This window comes from Prosopis cineraria, unplaced genomic scaffold, assembly GCF_029017545.1.
Source record: "Prosopis cineraria cultivar Desert tree isolate PC_DT_omini unplaced genomic scaffold, ASM2901754v1 PC12, whole genome shotgun sequence".
NCBI lineage: Eukaryota > Viridiplantae > Streptophyta > Magnoliopsida > Fabales > Fabaceae > Prosopis > Prosopis cineraria.
The window spans coordinates 3,728,613-3,743,193 of NW_026555343.1; the positions used below are offsets into that span (position 1 = coordinate 3,728,613).

Below are 14,581 nucleotides of genomic sequence, written 5' to 3' on the forward strand. Positions count from 1 at the left end.
AGGGCATGATTATATGAAGAATTATGCTGTTGTCTGCAAAATGGAAAAAGCTGTGATATTATTACAGGAAATTCGTGCACTTGTATTTGCTAATAGAATTGGATTTGTAGTTTCAATTTTGGCGTTGTCGTGAGAAGCTTTCTGCAGTATCAGCATTTGGCGGTAGAAAGTAAATCAAAATCTTTTAGAGCAAGATATTCCAAATTTCTTTACCGAAAACATCAAATAAAACGTTGAAATATGTTCTTTTTTCTTGGGGCCGATCGTTAGAGTATGTCATCATTCCTATCTTATTATTGTCCCCAAGAAAAGTGACCAAGATGGTGGAATTAAATCTCAATATTAATGTAAAAATTTTATTAATGAATGATTTATAATACTTTTATAAGCGTTATTTGAGTTTGGAAAGTAAAGGTATGCCTGGTTCTGAGTTTTCAGGATTTTACTCAAACTTTTTTTGAATAAAAAAAAAACAAAGGGAAATCTACGCATGGTAATTTTCCATTAAATAGTCTTGGAAGTTATTATTTTAAAAGATTAAAATTGCCATCAATTTTTTAAAATTTTTATTTTATTTATTTACATTTTAATATTCTTCAACCTATATTTGACAATATGTGGATGGGCGTTAAAATAGGCAGATGTAAATTTTCTTATATATTTGACCACCATGTAGGACCACTATCTTGACGTTTCTTGTATATATAGCACAGTGGGATTTTGTACTTTATAGAAAATTTCAGAAGTTACTTATGAATTTCCATATTAATTCATTTTACAAGAAAACTTTTATACCGATTAATTATTAAAATCCACGTATAATTAAATTATTAAAGTAATCATACATTGCATTATTTTTCACCAAAGTTGTGGTTGAAAAGATAACTACAAGATTTATATATCATATTGAAATTCAAAACCTTTACAGTCGCAAATGTCATTTGATTGGAGTACCTCCTTGTGTATCTGCTCAAAAGAAACCAAAAAAAAGGAAAAAAAAAATGTTAAAGCAAATAGAAAACATTTTGTTTTGAAGAATAGATAATATCTGCTTCAATTTTCTCAGTAGTTCCACCCAACATCCTTGTTTTAATTGAATTATAAGAAGATTTTTAATTTGGTTATATATTGAGTTGGATTCACAACTTTGTATGGTCCAATTAGATGCAGCTTTCTCAAAGACATTACTTTTTTGCATTTACACCAATTTAAATAAGAGACTTTGTGCTTAATCAGCTATAATTAAACCAAAGCGCGTTGAATATTAAGGAGAATTTTACAGAGTGATTATTTATAGAATCTATTATTCCTCTAAATGTTGCATAGAGACTTGAAGAGGATGTATTGAAAAAAAAAAATTTAAAACGGGTTAAGGGGTAAAATAGTGCCCGATTTGGTCAAGAATTAAGGGGAAACTAAGAAGTGGTTGAATTTAAACTGATCATGAAATCAGTAAAAACCAGTCATTTGAAAAATAATAGAAAAGGGAATGAAAAAATAATTCTGATGAGATATAGAGAATATACATACCCTGCAACTTGGGAATTGACAAACCATGGCCTCCAGTCATCAACAATGGAGTAGTTTAAATCTCTGATCCATGCTTGAGTTGACATAAATGTAACCACTGAGTCATGATCTCCACTGAGCGCCAACAAAGAACCACTTAGTCTCTTACCAAAATCTATATATCAATTATTAAAAGAAATCCATAATCAATGCAAATCGAATTTCTAATTTTGTGGAAATTACAAGTCCATTTTTTTAATTCTTCTTAACTTTTAAAATAATAGTTGATTTTAAAGTCCAGAGAAAATACAAATGTTGGTACCTATAATTTTAACATGATGTAGTATTAAATTTCTATATCTTTTTCCATTGCTCCAAACCCCTTAAGTTTCATATTTTGCAATGTTAGTCCTTATATTTTTAAATATGAACACAATGACTTAACAATTATTAAAGTTACATGCGGCTAAAACTTAGGATTTGGAGCAATGAGAAAAAGTATAGGCACTATACTAGAACCAACAATTATATTTTCTCTAAAGCTACTTATCACACAGTGATGTATTAGAAAAAAAAATAGAGTAGCATAAGTAAAGTGATATAAGGCTTGCTTATTTATTATGTGTGTGTATAAAAATGAAGTTTAACGTAATTGCAAATGCCAAAAGAAAAGAAAAAAACAAAAGCACACCTGTAAATCAAAGAACGATAACCTTGTCTGCTTAAATTACATGAAATTGGAAAGCTGGTGGTGACTTCGTAGCTATAGCCAGATTTATACAAACGTCCCCATTTTTTTTGCTTCCCTAAACCATAACCATCAACCAACAATGCATGCCTTTTCAAAACAATCGGTATTATTGACCTTAATTATTACATTTACAATAATATAAAGATTAAGAACAAAGGACAAGATAATTAATTAAGGAGAAGGAACTAAACTGTAGTGAAAAAATGAAAAAAAAAAAAAAAAAAAAAAACTAGCTGGTCATAAGCAAAACCTTTCGAACATGTAGTGCCTCTCGAACCTTGTCATCGTCAAGCCAAAAGTAGCTGAGGACAGACGGATAGTTCTAAATGACAGAAGGAGGATGAAAAGGTGATTATATCTAGATTTAAAAAAAAAATTCAATCTTAATTTGTGGATTATGCAAGGAAAATTGATATTTAATTAAGAACGGTCAGAACAAATTACTTACAAGTAAGGATTTTGAATTTTGATTTTTTTTAAAAAACGATCTAAGTCCTTTATTGGAAATTATTATTATATACAGAAAGGATCAGTATATTTTATTCCTATAATTTAATTTATAATTTATAATCATAATCAGTAAAATATATTGAAGAGTATGCAGTAGAATGTGATCTTTTCTAACCTCATGTAAGGTGTCGATGTCCCTTAGACATAACTGACTTTTGTGAAGGATCAGTATATTTTATTCCAATATTTATAATTTATAATCATAATCAGTAAAATATATTGAATAGTATGCAGTAGAAGTGATCTTTACTAACCTCATGTAAGGTGTCGATGTTCCTTAGACATAACTGACTTTTGTGATCTATATTTATGTAATCTCCTTACAATTTTTCTGCAACGACTGTCCACATACAATAAATTGTTTACATCATAATCAACTCAAATTTAATAAAATGTATTATGAGTTATCACAATAGTATAATATAATAATTATTATATTACCATATAAAGTTCATCGGGAATCAGTCCCATTCCATGAGCAAATTGGGGGAGAAATTTTTTTCTTCCCCTGTTGTGAAGGCGTTCCCAGCACATATCCCTGAAAAATTTGTGACATACGTTAAGCAGTGTGAATGAATTAAAATTTAAAAAAATAATGTTCTATCACTTTCATTCCAGTTAAAGTACAATAATACAAACCATGATCTTGTTTAGACTAAGATGTCTTCATTATAACCTCATAGCTAGGTTTACATTGTCCTGAGCAAATACATATCATGCCAAGCATGTTAGATTTTATATCTCAGCTTAGCTCTTGTAGAAGGTATTGCAGGCTGAAAGTGTGGTGTCTTTGGGCACTACTCAAATCAGAATTCTCATCACTGCTTCCAACAGAAAGTACAGTGAAATAGGTTGAAGTGTAGGACAAGGAGAAGATATATTGGTGGCAGACGTATTGGGAGAAATGGTTCAATGCAGATGATAGAAATGAAAAGTTTTTCCACTTCATGACTGTCAAAAGGAGGCTGAGAGTGGAAAAAGCTATGTGGCTTCTAGGGGAAGTGAATTGCAAGCTCTTAGCTGGAGAGGTGGTGGAGGAAATGAGTGATATGAAGGTTTAGATTTGATTAGTGATGGTTTCTGGAACCTGAATTTGATTGCTGGTTTAATTACTAAAGAAGAAGGAAGGGAATTACAGTGTGAACTCAGGTTACAAACTGATCTAGGAAATTGTTGAAGGTCAACCAAATCTGAAACCTGATTAATCTTTTCAAAATACTGACTAGCAGCTCTGAAGGTGGACGTGATTAGCAATATAGAAGCCTAAGAAGAAGCCTTAGTAGAACTGAAGGTGTATATTCAATGTTTTGTTTCCTTGGTTGCACGACAAGGAAACAATGCTGCTCGTTCGATGGTAGCTATAGCATTTAGACTTTGTTTAAAATGGGAAGAAAATAGCAAAGAGAGAGATTAAAACTAAAGGAAAAACTTTATATTAGGAAGGAAAAAAATGTCTTTTTCTTCTACTTTTCTCTCATTCCTATTTTCTTTTCATTTCCAAATGGAGGGTTAGACATGCAGAACCTTTGGGATGATGTTTTGATCCCCACCCTCATTGGCTAAATAATTAGAAAACATAGGTAACATCTTTTGTAGTGTCTTTGCTTTACATAGGTTGTATGTTAGGTTTTAAATGGTGTTTGTTTTCTGCTGATTTAATAGGTTGTCTAAATAGGTTGTTTTTTGTCCTTTCATTGAGTCCATTAGTGAGTGTAATATATATATATATATATATATATATATATTTACATCAATAAAATGGACTGACTTTTTGCTCCAAATAGAAAAAAACTACTATATGAGTTTTAGATCTAAAGCAGGAAAGGGAATGTTTTCAGAAAATCAATGGCAAACCTGGAGATTTATCCACGGTTGAATACCAATTTTATTTCCTGTGTACCAATAATGTCAAAGACAAATGTCAACTTTCTCATGAAACACAAGACGAACAATAATAATAATTAGACTCTATATATATATATATATATATATGCAAGCACCAAATGTTTCTTCTATGAATAATGTAACTTTTAGTCTTGTAATTTATTGAGTTGTACCGAATCAAAAATCTATAAGGATTAAATTATTTCCAGTCAAAATTTAAAGAATGAATCCATGACTGAAAACAAATTCAAGAACCAAAAAATATATTTTCCCCTTCTCTTATGATCATGGCTTAAACAATGTCTTGCATGTGTATTCAATTAACCATTTGAGAGTTTCTTACCATTAGAAATTTCTTGAACAATAGCAGGAATAGGAAGGCCAGAATATGAGTCACCTCCAATGTAAACTTGATTTGACAAAAATCTTGGATGATCAACCAGCCACTGCAACGAATACGAGACATATAGCTAGTTATGTGTTTATGCAGATTTATTCATCTTGCTTATTATTGTTTAATTCTCTGTAATTTCATTCTTGCAAGAAAAATTACTGAAAAACGAAAATCTTAAAAAACAGAGCACAAAACAGAGGTAGTTAACTAGGGATTGATTTAGGTACCTTTTCTAAGAAATTGATGGATATTGTTAATTAAGTTCCAATCACCTCGTTGAAGATCTGATTTAGTTGCATAAGAAAAGCCAGTTCCAAGTGGCAAATCGGCAAAGATTATACTACATGCCTGAATTAACAAATTAAATAAATACATCAACGTATCATAATCATGTGAGTATTAACTAATAACAGAGGATTTCAGTAATGGAACTTTTACCTTCGTCCATCCTTGTGGCCTCAAATCCAGATGAGGCACGCTACCATTGTATGTCTCAACCTTGAATTGGATTGGACCTACATAATAACATTATTTAAAACAAAAAACTCTTTGATTTGAGAAACATTTGAGTTCTAGATATGTAGTAACCTATATGAAACAAAAGGCCAGAAATGGAAGAGCAGCCAGGACCACCAGTGAGCCATAGCATAAGAGGATCCTCTTGTGGGTTGTTCTCAGATTCAATGAAGTAATAGAACACTTGTCCTTCTTCTTCTGATTCACCCACCCCCACATACCTAAACACACATATGGTGATTGACACACATTTTAACAAAGAGGAAGGTGATTAATTAGTTAATTAAGTTTCAAAATTGGGAAAAACAACACTAACCCAGTTTGCAGGTGAAAAGGAAGAGGCCCTTTGAAGCCAGGAAGGTAACGTACAGTTGAGCCAGAAGTTGCAACTCGAGTAGAAATCTGCAACAAGAGAGTCGCAAGAAGCAGAGTCCCATACATGATAATGCTAAATGAACCTTCGTCCAATATTTTGAAACCCGGACCAGACATTGAACTGGAAAGAGCAACGGGTCGCGGTTTTTATGGTCCAACCGATTAGACCGGCGGTCGAACCGGTGACATAAAAATTAAATAAAAAATAAAATTTATATGCGCAATTATATAAATAAAACATTAATTTATCAATGATACTTGAGATTTCGACCTCAAAAGCTAGATGCTTGGATTGTTGGAGCTAGAGATAGAGAGGCATGTTAGTACAAGCTTGTAATCTCAAAAGAAAATGTTGGACTTGGAGGCACGCTGTCATATCATGACTAACAAGCTTTCGATCTCGATGCTAAAGGTTAAATCTTTAGAGTTGGAGGCAGATGTTGGAGGAGAAGTTAGAGATTGAATTTGGACCATGAAGGAGATATTAGAGATTAGATAAGAGAAGAAAAGAGAGAATTAGTGATTAGAGAAGAGAAATTGTGAATCTAAGCAACTCAGCCTAAATTTCTTTTTTTTTTATTTTTTTGGCTTTGAACCGGGTTGACCCGGGTCCGGTTTCTGGGTCAACGCCGGTTCTCTCAAAACCAGGCGGTTCAATTTGGGTCAACCCGGGTCAGAAGTCAGATTGGTTCAATTGGTTGAACCGGACCGTTTTGTTCAGCGGGTGACGGTCAGATCATCCGGTCCGGTCCAATTTTTACATCATTGCCTTCGTCTCTTCTTCTACTTCGTAAAAAAAAAAGAAATAATTTTAGAGCCATTCAAAAAAAATGAAATAGAATATTTAAAGAAGAGATAAAGCCGGTCAACCCACCAAATTTCTAATCAATCCCTAAGATCACTTTTTTTTTAAATCAAATAATAGAAAGACAACTTAAAAAAAAAAGAATGAAGGAACAAATTACCCCGGACTCTAGGTCAATTAATATCATACATCTTAAACTTATTTATTACATAAATTATTCTTTTAATTTTTAAAAATAATATAATTTGATCCTTGTTATTAATAAAAGTTAATTTTGATCATAATTAAAAAATGATAAAAAAAGACATCAAAAATTATAAAAAAATAACAAGATTTTCTTTTTGTCATTTTCTATAATTTTTAGGTCATTTATTATAATTTTTAGTCCTTTTTTATTATTTTTTTCTGTCATTATTTAGTCAATTAACTGTCAAAATTAACTTTTATTAATATTAAAAATTAAATTGTACTATTTTAAAAAAATTAAAAAAATAATTTATATAATAAATAAGCTCAAAGTCTATAGTAATATTGAATGTAAATTTTAAAAATAATTTATTCATTAACTATTTAACAAATGGTATTGGAATAAAAAAAAACAGAGGCCTTGTAGTGAACAAAGACAGATGCAATAATGAGAAGATATACGATTATCAATATTAAAACTCCTATCCCTTTCATGCCAGCTACCCTTTTGTTGAAAATATCCCTCCAAATCTTGGGTTGAATATTGTAAACTAGGGTAGGTACGTAGAATCAGATTACATATATGATATCATATATGCCCATATGATACACGTGCACTACTAAAAAAATTATATATAACACCTTATATATAAATAAACTGATATAGTTGAGGTAAGATTTGAATTGAAGGAATATATAACAATTATTTCAATTAAATGCTATATATTTTTATGATTATATAATGATTAGTTGAAAGAATCGTTGTAAATAATTTTATTTTTAATTTTTTTAAAAAATTAGATAACGGTTGCTAATAAGTAATTTCTCAATATTGTATATTATTTTTAAATTTTATTTAAGTGCTTACTTTCATTTGTGGCTCTTGCTCTTGTGTGCAGTTTCTCTCTGTATTTTCGAAATCCGTCTCCTTGCATTCCATATCTCCTTCAGTACTCGTTCAATCTGCTGCTGTCAGGTTCCATATCTGTGTTCGTCTACTCAATCTTCCGTGCAAGTTCCCATTTTTGGTGCTTAAATCTTCATGTTTGTCTCTAATACAGGATAGTAAATGGTATATATAAATGCTTCAAAAAGTAGTTGAGTGCCTTGCATTTGATGGCATCTATTGCTGAAATTTTTGTTGAAATGTTTCAAGTTTTCAAATTTTCCAGAGAAATAGGTGTCCCCAAGAAGCATATTTGACAAAGATGTTGATGAGTAATGTTTTCAAAATCAAATTGGATATTGAACTGAAAAAACAAATGGTTTATAGTTTATATGTTCAATCGAGTTGAATCAATGATCGAATTAGTGATATAATAATTAAATTAAAAAAATATATATATGTAAATAAAAAATTAAATATAAAAAATAAATACAAAATTGATACATAATTTAAAAATAAAATCAAATATTTTAAATTTATAATGATTTAACAAGCCACATGATATAACATAACATCAAATAATTAAAAAAAGGGGTCATTTTGTAAAAAGAAAAAAGGGGGTCATTTTTTGAACTGTCCATTTTTTAAGAACTAGATCTAGTAACCGACTTGATTCGGTTTCCTATCCAAAAGCCCATCCAAAGCATTGTAATCCAGCCCAATTTTCAAAAAGTTTTTTCAGATTGACAGGTCGATAGGTTGACTATCTGGTCTGGTTCAGTTTTTAAATAATTGTTTGAGTCTACAGTTTTTGTTATTTTAGGGTTTTAATGCTAAATGTGGAAATTTAAAACCTCTACCTATTGATTTATATTTCCATTTTAAAATGAAGTTATTCCGTCAAATACAGAACATTGCAGAGAATACGTGCACCTATACATCCCACAAGCCACGTAGAATTGATCTTCCCATGCCTAGTTTATATACATCCCACAAGCCACGTAGAATTGATCTTCCCATGCCTAGTTTATTGACTAATCCATATTTCCTCCATGACCACATGAGACTTTCTTATTCGTAGATTCAAAATGCCAAGTTATTCTAATTTATTGGTATACATCTCATAATAGATCTTTCCATTTAGTCTCCCTTTGATTTCATTTGTCCGGTATGTTAATCATTATAATTTCAATGTCATTTACTTCAAACGTAGAGATGTGTACCAGAATCATAACTCGCCTTAAAATTGCTATGTGAAACCTATAATAATAACAAATTTGCCATAAAAAAGGGGACAAAACAAGCACCCACACGCGTTCGCGTCTCCGTTTTATCTCGTCATTGCTTCTCGAGTGTCAATGGAAAATAATTTTTTTTTTAACACCCGAACAGTAATGTCGTTTTATCAAATGAACATAAAAAACAAGAGTTCAAAGATAAACAACAAAGAACCTACGAGGCATCACAAAATACTTGTAAGGCAACTGCTAGTAATAACGGTCTTATACAATGAGATTCAAATTAATTTAGATGGAAGATGATAATATTTATAGGCTTCTTAGGATACCGAAAATGTTGAAATAAAATAATAAACAACCAAGAAATCATAAAACAACACACAAAAACCAATACCCAAGACGCAATACAAAGTCCATAAAACAAGAAGAAAATTTAGGGAGTCGGCTTTGCTCCTTTACAAAGTCGCTTCTATTTTGTTCCTCTACACTTAAGAGCAAATTTAGACTGTTTAGATTAATTTGAATGACTCAGATTATTTTTTATTCATATTTCTATTTATAAAAATAAAACATTTAAAAAATTATAAAAAATATATGGTAATAAATTTGATAATCAATATGAATAATCTAGATTTTTATAACCAAAATAGATCAATTTATAAAAATTTTAAAAAATTATAATATTAAATCAAACTAGTCAAATTATAATAAAAATTATAATATTAATTACTTCAACCTGTCTTGGTTTGCTTTTGTTTTGATTTCAAGAAATCCCTGCATAGATCATATTTCAATCTTAGAGAACTTCTTGTTCTTCGTTCTTACCTTTACAGTGGCAAATATCATCTGATTAGAATACGTCCTCGTATGTCTGGTCAAAAGGAAACGAACATGTGAGAGAGAGAAGAAATTAGCAAAGAAATGTGATAGATCATATATTTTTATATATTTTTATCGTCGACCTTTTTATTAATAAATTGTAACTAATTGAGATTAATTAAAATATATTTTATTTTATGGATCACTTTATATTTTGTGAGAATTAATGAATTAAATTTTAAAAATTATGATTAAATTGTTCATTTAATATATTTGCACATGTAACTATTAAATATTATTTTATTTTGTGCAGACTTTTGAATCTTACTAGCATTCACTACTTGTGCGATGCACGGTACCATAAATTTTTCACAACCAACAACAACTCTTGTAGAGTAAATGTAGAGAAATTAATACATGAATTATTAATATCAAATGAGATGCTGAAAAATAATAACATGACACTATAATTATTTTCAAGACAAATTCCTAAACACCTCTCGGTATACTACATTTGTTGGGCTTCCGGTGTATTTAATTTTATCATCTCAAATTATAGTTTTTGGGTAAAATTGTGTAAATTATAATTAAGGTCATTAAGGGTAACTTAACCATTTTCATTGAATCATTGAACTTTTAGCATGGTGCCCCTGACAGCCGCAGAAATTGAAATTGAAACGAGAGAGAAGAACGAAGGTGGGGCATGACCTTTTTCAAAAATAAGGAACAGAGGGAGTGAGAGGCGGGAGCATTGTCGGAGAAAAGCAAATAAGATTCTGTTTAATTTAAAGAGAGAAAAAAAAAGGAAGGTAATGAAGGGAAAGAAATGTGAGGGAAGAGGAAGGAGGCTCCCTCCAATTTGGAGGGAGGGGCTCCCCATGTTTGATAAGGTAGTGGGGGAAGGAAAATTTTAAAATTTTTCCTCCCCTCCTCTCTCCAACCAAACAATACCTAAAGAGCGCATAGGCTTACGGGCTCAAGTATCTCTTTTTTTGGGTCATATTTGATGACAGTGGCGGACTTACGTAGTGGTCAGTGTGGGCAAATGCCCCCCTGAAAATAAAAAATTTACATGGGTATATGTGGTAAATTTTGCATCCTGTCCTCACTCATCTTTTTTTTTTTGAACCCAGTGAAATTTAATCCAAATCAAAGCAATAAACTTAGCCCAAATCCAATCTTTGTAACAAAGCCCACAAAACAAAAAATGAACAATTGATCCTCACCCAAACGACAAAACCTCATCCTCAATAATAATTATTTCAAATAATAAAATCTAACAAAATTTAGCTTTTAAAAATTGTGCCCTAACAGTCGGTTGGCCCCATACGCAAGAGAAGCAGTGGCAGACTCGCACAAGAGGAGAATTGAAGAATTGGATTTTGGAGAACCATAGCTTCAAGCTTTAGCAAAAGAAGAACACGCCAAACTCAGGTACTTTCCAGTTTTTCTTGAATCTTCTCCTTGATTATGAACATAGAGCAAGCAGTCGAGAGCTGTGAGTTGAAAAAAAACTTCACTTTCATGTTTGAATCTGTCAATTTAGGGGAACGAAAATCATGGAACTGGAGAGTCAACTAAAAAGAGAAGTTGAGCAGTTGAGCCAGAGATGAGACTGAGAGATAATGGAATTGATTGAGGAAAAAGATGAAAAGGTTGTAGAAAAAGTGATTTGAGAAGGAAAAGTCATTGAAAAATGAGAGCTTGCATGTGGGTAGAAGACTATGGAAAGTTATTTATTAATTTTTAAATAATTATTTAATATATTTACTTTTGATAATGTTGGTGAGTGTTGACTGTGGAATGAACTTCATTTGCGCATCAATATTAAAGATTAAAATGACAAAAGTGGCTTGCATGTGGCTTGTAATAGATTATCAAAATGTTGGCTTGCAATAGAATACTATATAAATAAATCTAATTGATTGTGAGTTGCTTTTGTTTGTACTGAGTAGTTATTTTGAATCTTGAGACAATAAATTTCAAGAATAATTGAATCATGAGATGCCTATTTGTTAATTATAAAATTAATTTCTATTTTTAGTTAATTATTTATTTATGATGAGAAATTTTTTTAAGTATATTGATTAGATAATTTTGATTTACAATAGGTGAATCACAAATTATTTGAATTTTGAAAAGAATATGGAAAGATTCTTAAGAGAAAAGTGCCATGTGAGGAGCATCAATCTTCATCCATACATCATCAATCAAATCCTCACCACCACCATCAACAACAAGAGAATCAATCTTTAGAAGAGTTGCCATCGGACTCAGGAAAACGGATTAAAATTTCATCCTATCATCCTAATGAGAGGGATAAGATAAGAAGAGCTTATTTACAAAAGGGACCATGTCAAGCTATTCAACGTAATTTTCCCCAAAGAAGAATTGGGAAGACTTTGAGAAGATTTTGTCCCTCTTGATTTAATGAATTTGGCAATTGGTTAGAGTATAGCATAGAAAAAGATGCAGCATTTTGCTTGTGTTGTCACCTTTTTAAACCTGATTTTGGGAAGCAATCTGGTGGTGATTCATTTGTTATGGAAGGATTTACAAATTGAAATAAAAAAGAAAGACTCTCATCTCATGTTGGAGGCCCTAATAGTGCTCACAATATTGCTTGGAAGAAATGTCAAAATTTGATGAATCAAAATCAACACATAGAAGTTGCAATTGCCAAGCAAGATGAACAAGTTTGAGACTTATACCGAAAGCAATTGACAGCTTCAATTGACTGCATTTGCTTTCTTTTGAAGCAAGGATTAGCTTTTCGTGGTCATAATGAATCATGTATGTCAGCCAATAGAGGTAACTTCCTTGAACTTCTAAAGTTTCTTGCTAATCACAATGAATTAATTAAAAATATTGTCTTAGACAGAGCTCCTGAAAATAGTCGTTTAACTGCTCATAAAATTCAGAAGGATATTGTTCATGCTGCTGCTGTGGAGACCACTAATGCAATTATTAATGATCTTGGAAATGAATTGTTTTCCATTATTGTTGATGAGGCACGTGACAATTCAAATAAAGAGCAAATGGCTATTGCTTTGCGTTATGTTAATAAAAAGGGAAGCATTGTTGAACAATTTCTTAGCATAATGCATGTTAAGGATACTACAGCTTTATCATTAAAAAGGGCAATTGATAAATTATTTAGCACACATGGGTTGAGTATATCTAGTATCCGTGGACAAGGTTATGATGGTGCTAGTAACATGCAAGGTGAATTTTGTGGTCTCAAAAGTTTGATTTTAAAAGAAAATTCATGTGCATTTTATGTACATTGCTTTGCTCATCAATTACAACTCACCTTAGTTGCCATTGCTAAGAATCACATTCAAGTTGCTTCTCTTTTCAATTTGGTGTCTACTTTGTTAAATGTTGTTGGGGGTTCTTGCAAAAGAATTGATATGCTTCATGAAAAACAAATAGCTAAAATTAGAGAAGTTTTGAAAAATGGAGAAATTTCCACTGGACGAGGCTTGATCCAAGAAGTTAGTCTCAAGCGAGGTGTTGACACACATTGGAGTTCTCATTATGCAACTTTGGTTAATCTAACAGTAATGTATTCTTCTGTGATTGATGTGCTTGAAATTATAAAGGAAGATGCCTCAAGTACAGACCAAAGAGCTGAGGCTAATGGTCTCTTACAGTTGATAGAAGCTTTTGATTCTGCATTTACTTTACATCTAATGAAGCATGTACTGGGTATTTCACATGAATTGTCACAGGCATTACAAATAAAGATTAAGATATTGTCAATGCCATGAATTTGGTTAACATTGCAAAGAAACAATTACAAGTTATGAGAGATAGTGGATGGGAGTCTTTATTAGATGAAGTAACTCTGTTTTGTAATTTGCATGATATTGATGTTCCAAACATGGAAGACCTTTTCTTGTCTAAAGGGAGATCACGTCGCAAAGGTAAAGCTCAAGATATTACAGTAGAACATCATTACCGAGTTGAATTATTTTATACTATTGTGGACATGCAACTTCAGGAACTTAATGATCGTTTCACTGAGACAAATACTGAATTGCTCCTTTGCATGGCTTGTTTAAATCCAGGAAACTCGTTCTCTAGTTTTGACAAGAGCAAATTGATTAAGTTTGCCAAATTTTATCCACATGACTTTTCTTCAACTGATTTGGTGATGCTTGACAATCAACTTGAGACTTACATAATTGATATGCATGGCAGTGTTGAATTTACATCTCTGAAAGATATTAATAGTCTTGCAGAAAAATTAGTTGAAACGGGAAGACATGTTGTTTATCCACTTGTTTATCTTTTATTGAAGTTAGCAATGATTTTACCCGTTGCCACAGCAACAGTAGAAAGAGCATTCTCTGCCATGAAGATTGTGAAAAATCGATTACGCAACTGAATGAGAAATAAATGGATGCATGATTACTTGGTGACCTACATTGAAAGGATGTTTTTAACAGTATTGATAATGAATTGATTATTTAACAGTTTTAAAATATGAAACCACGTCGACAATAATTGTAAGGTATGTAAATATTTGATTTTATATAAATTTTACTTGATATTAGTATAGTTTCTTATGATATGACAATAGTTATCTTTTCTTTTAAATAGATTGCCCCCACTGGCCTAGGGTCCTAGGTCCGCCACTGTTTGATGAGTATAGGGATGATTTGGACCCTTCATTTTTTAAATGACATCTGCCATTAATTTA

General features: G+C 31.3%; 2 pseudogenes; one reads left to right on the top strand and one right to left on the bottom strand.

The window, feature by feature from the left end:
* Positions 1-21: 21 nt before the first annotated feature.
* LOC129288297 (serine carboxypeptidase-like 11) lies at positions 22-6,032 on the bottom strand (annotated as a pseudogene).
* A 286-nt stretch (positions 6,033-6,318) lies between these two features.
* LOC129288300 (uncharacterized) lies at positions 6,319-14,361 on the top strand (annotated as a pseudogene).
* The last annotated feature ends 220 nt before the right edge of the window (positions 14,362-14,581 follow it).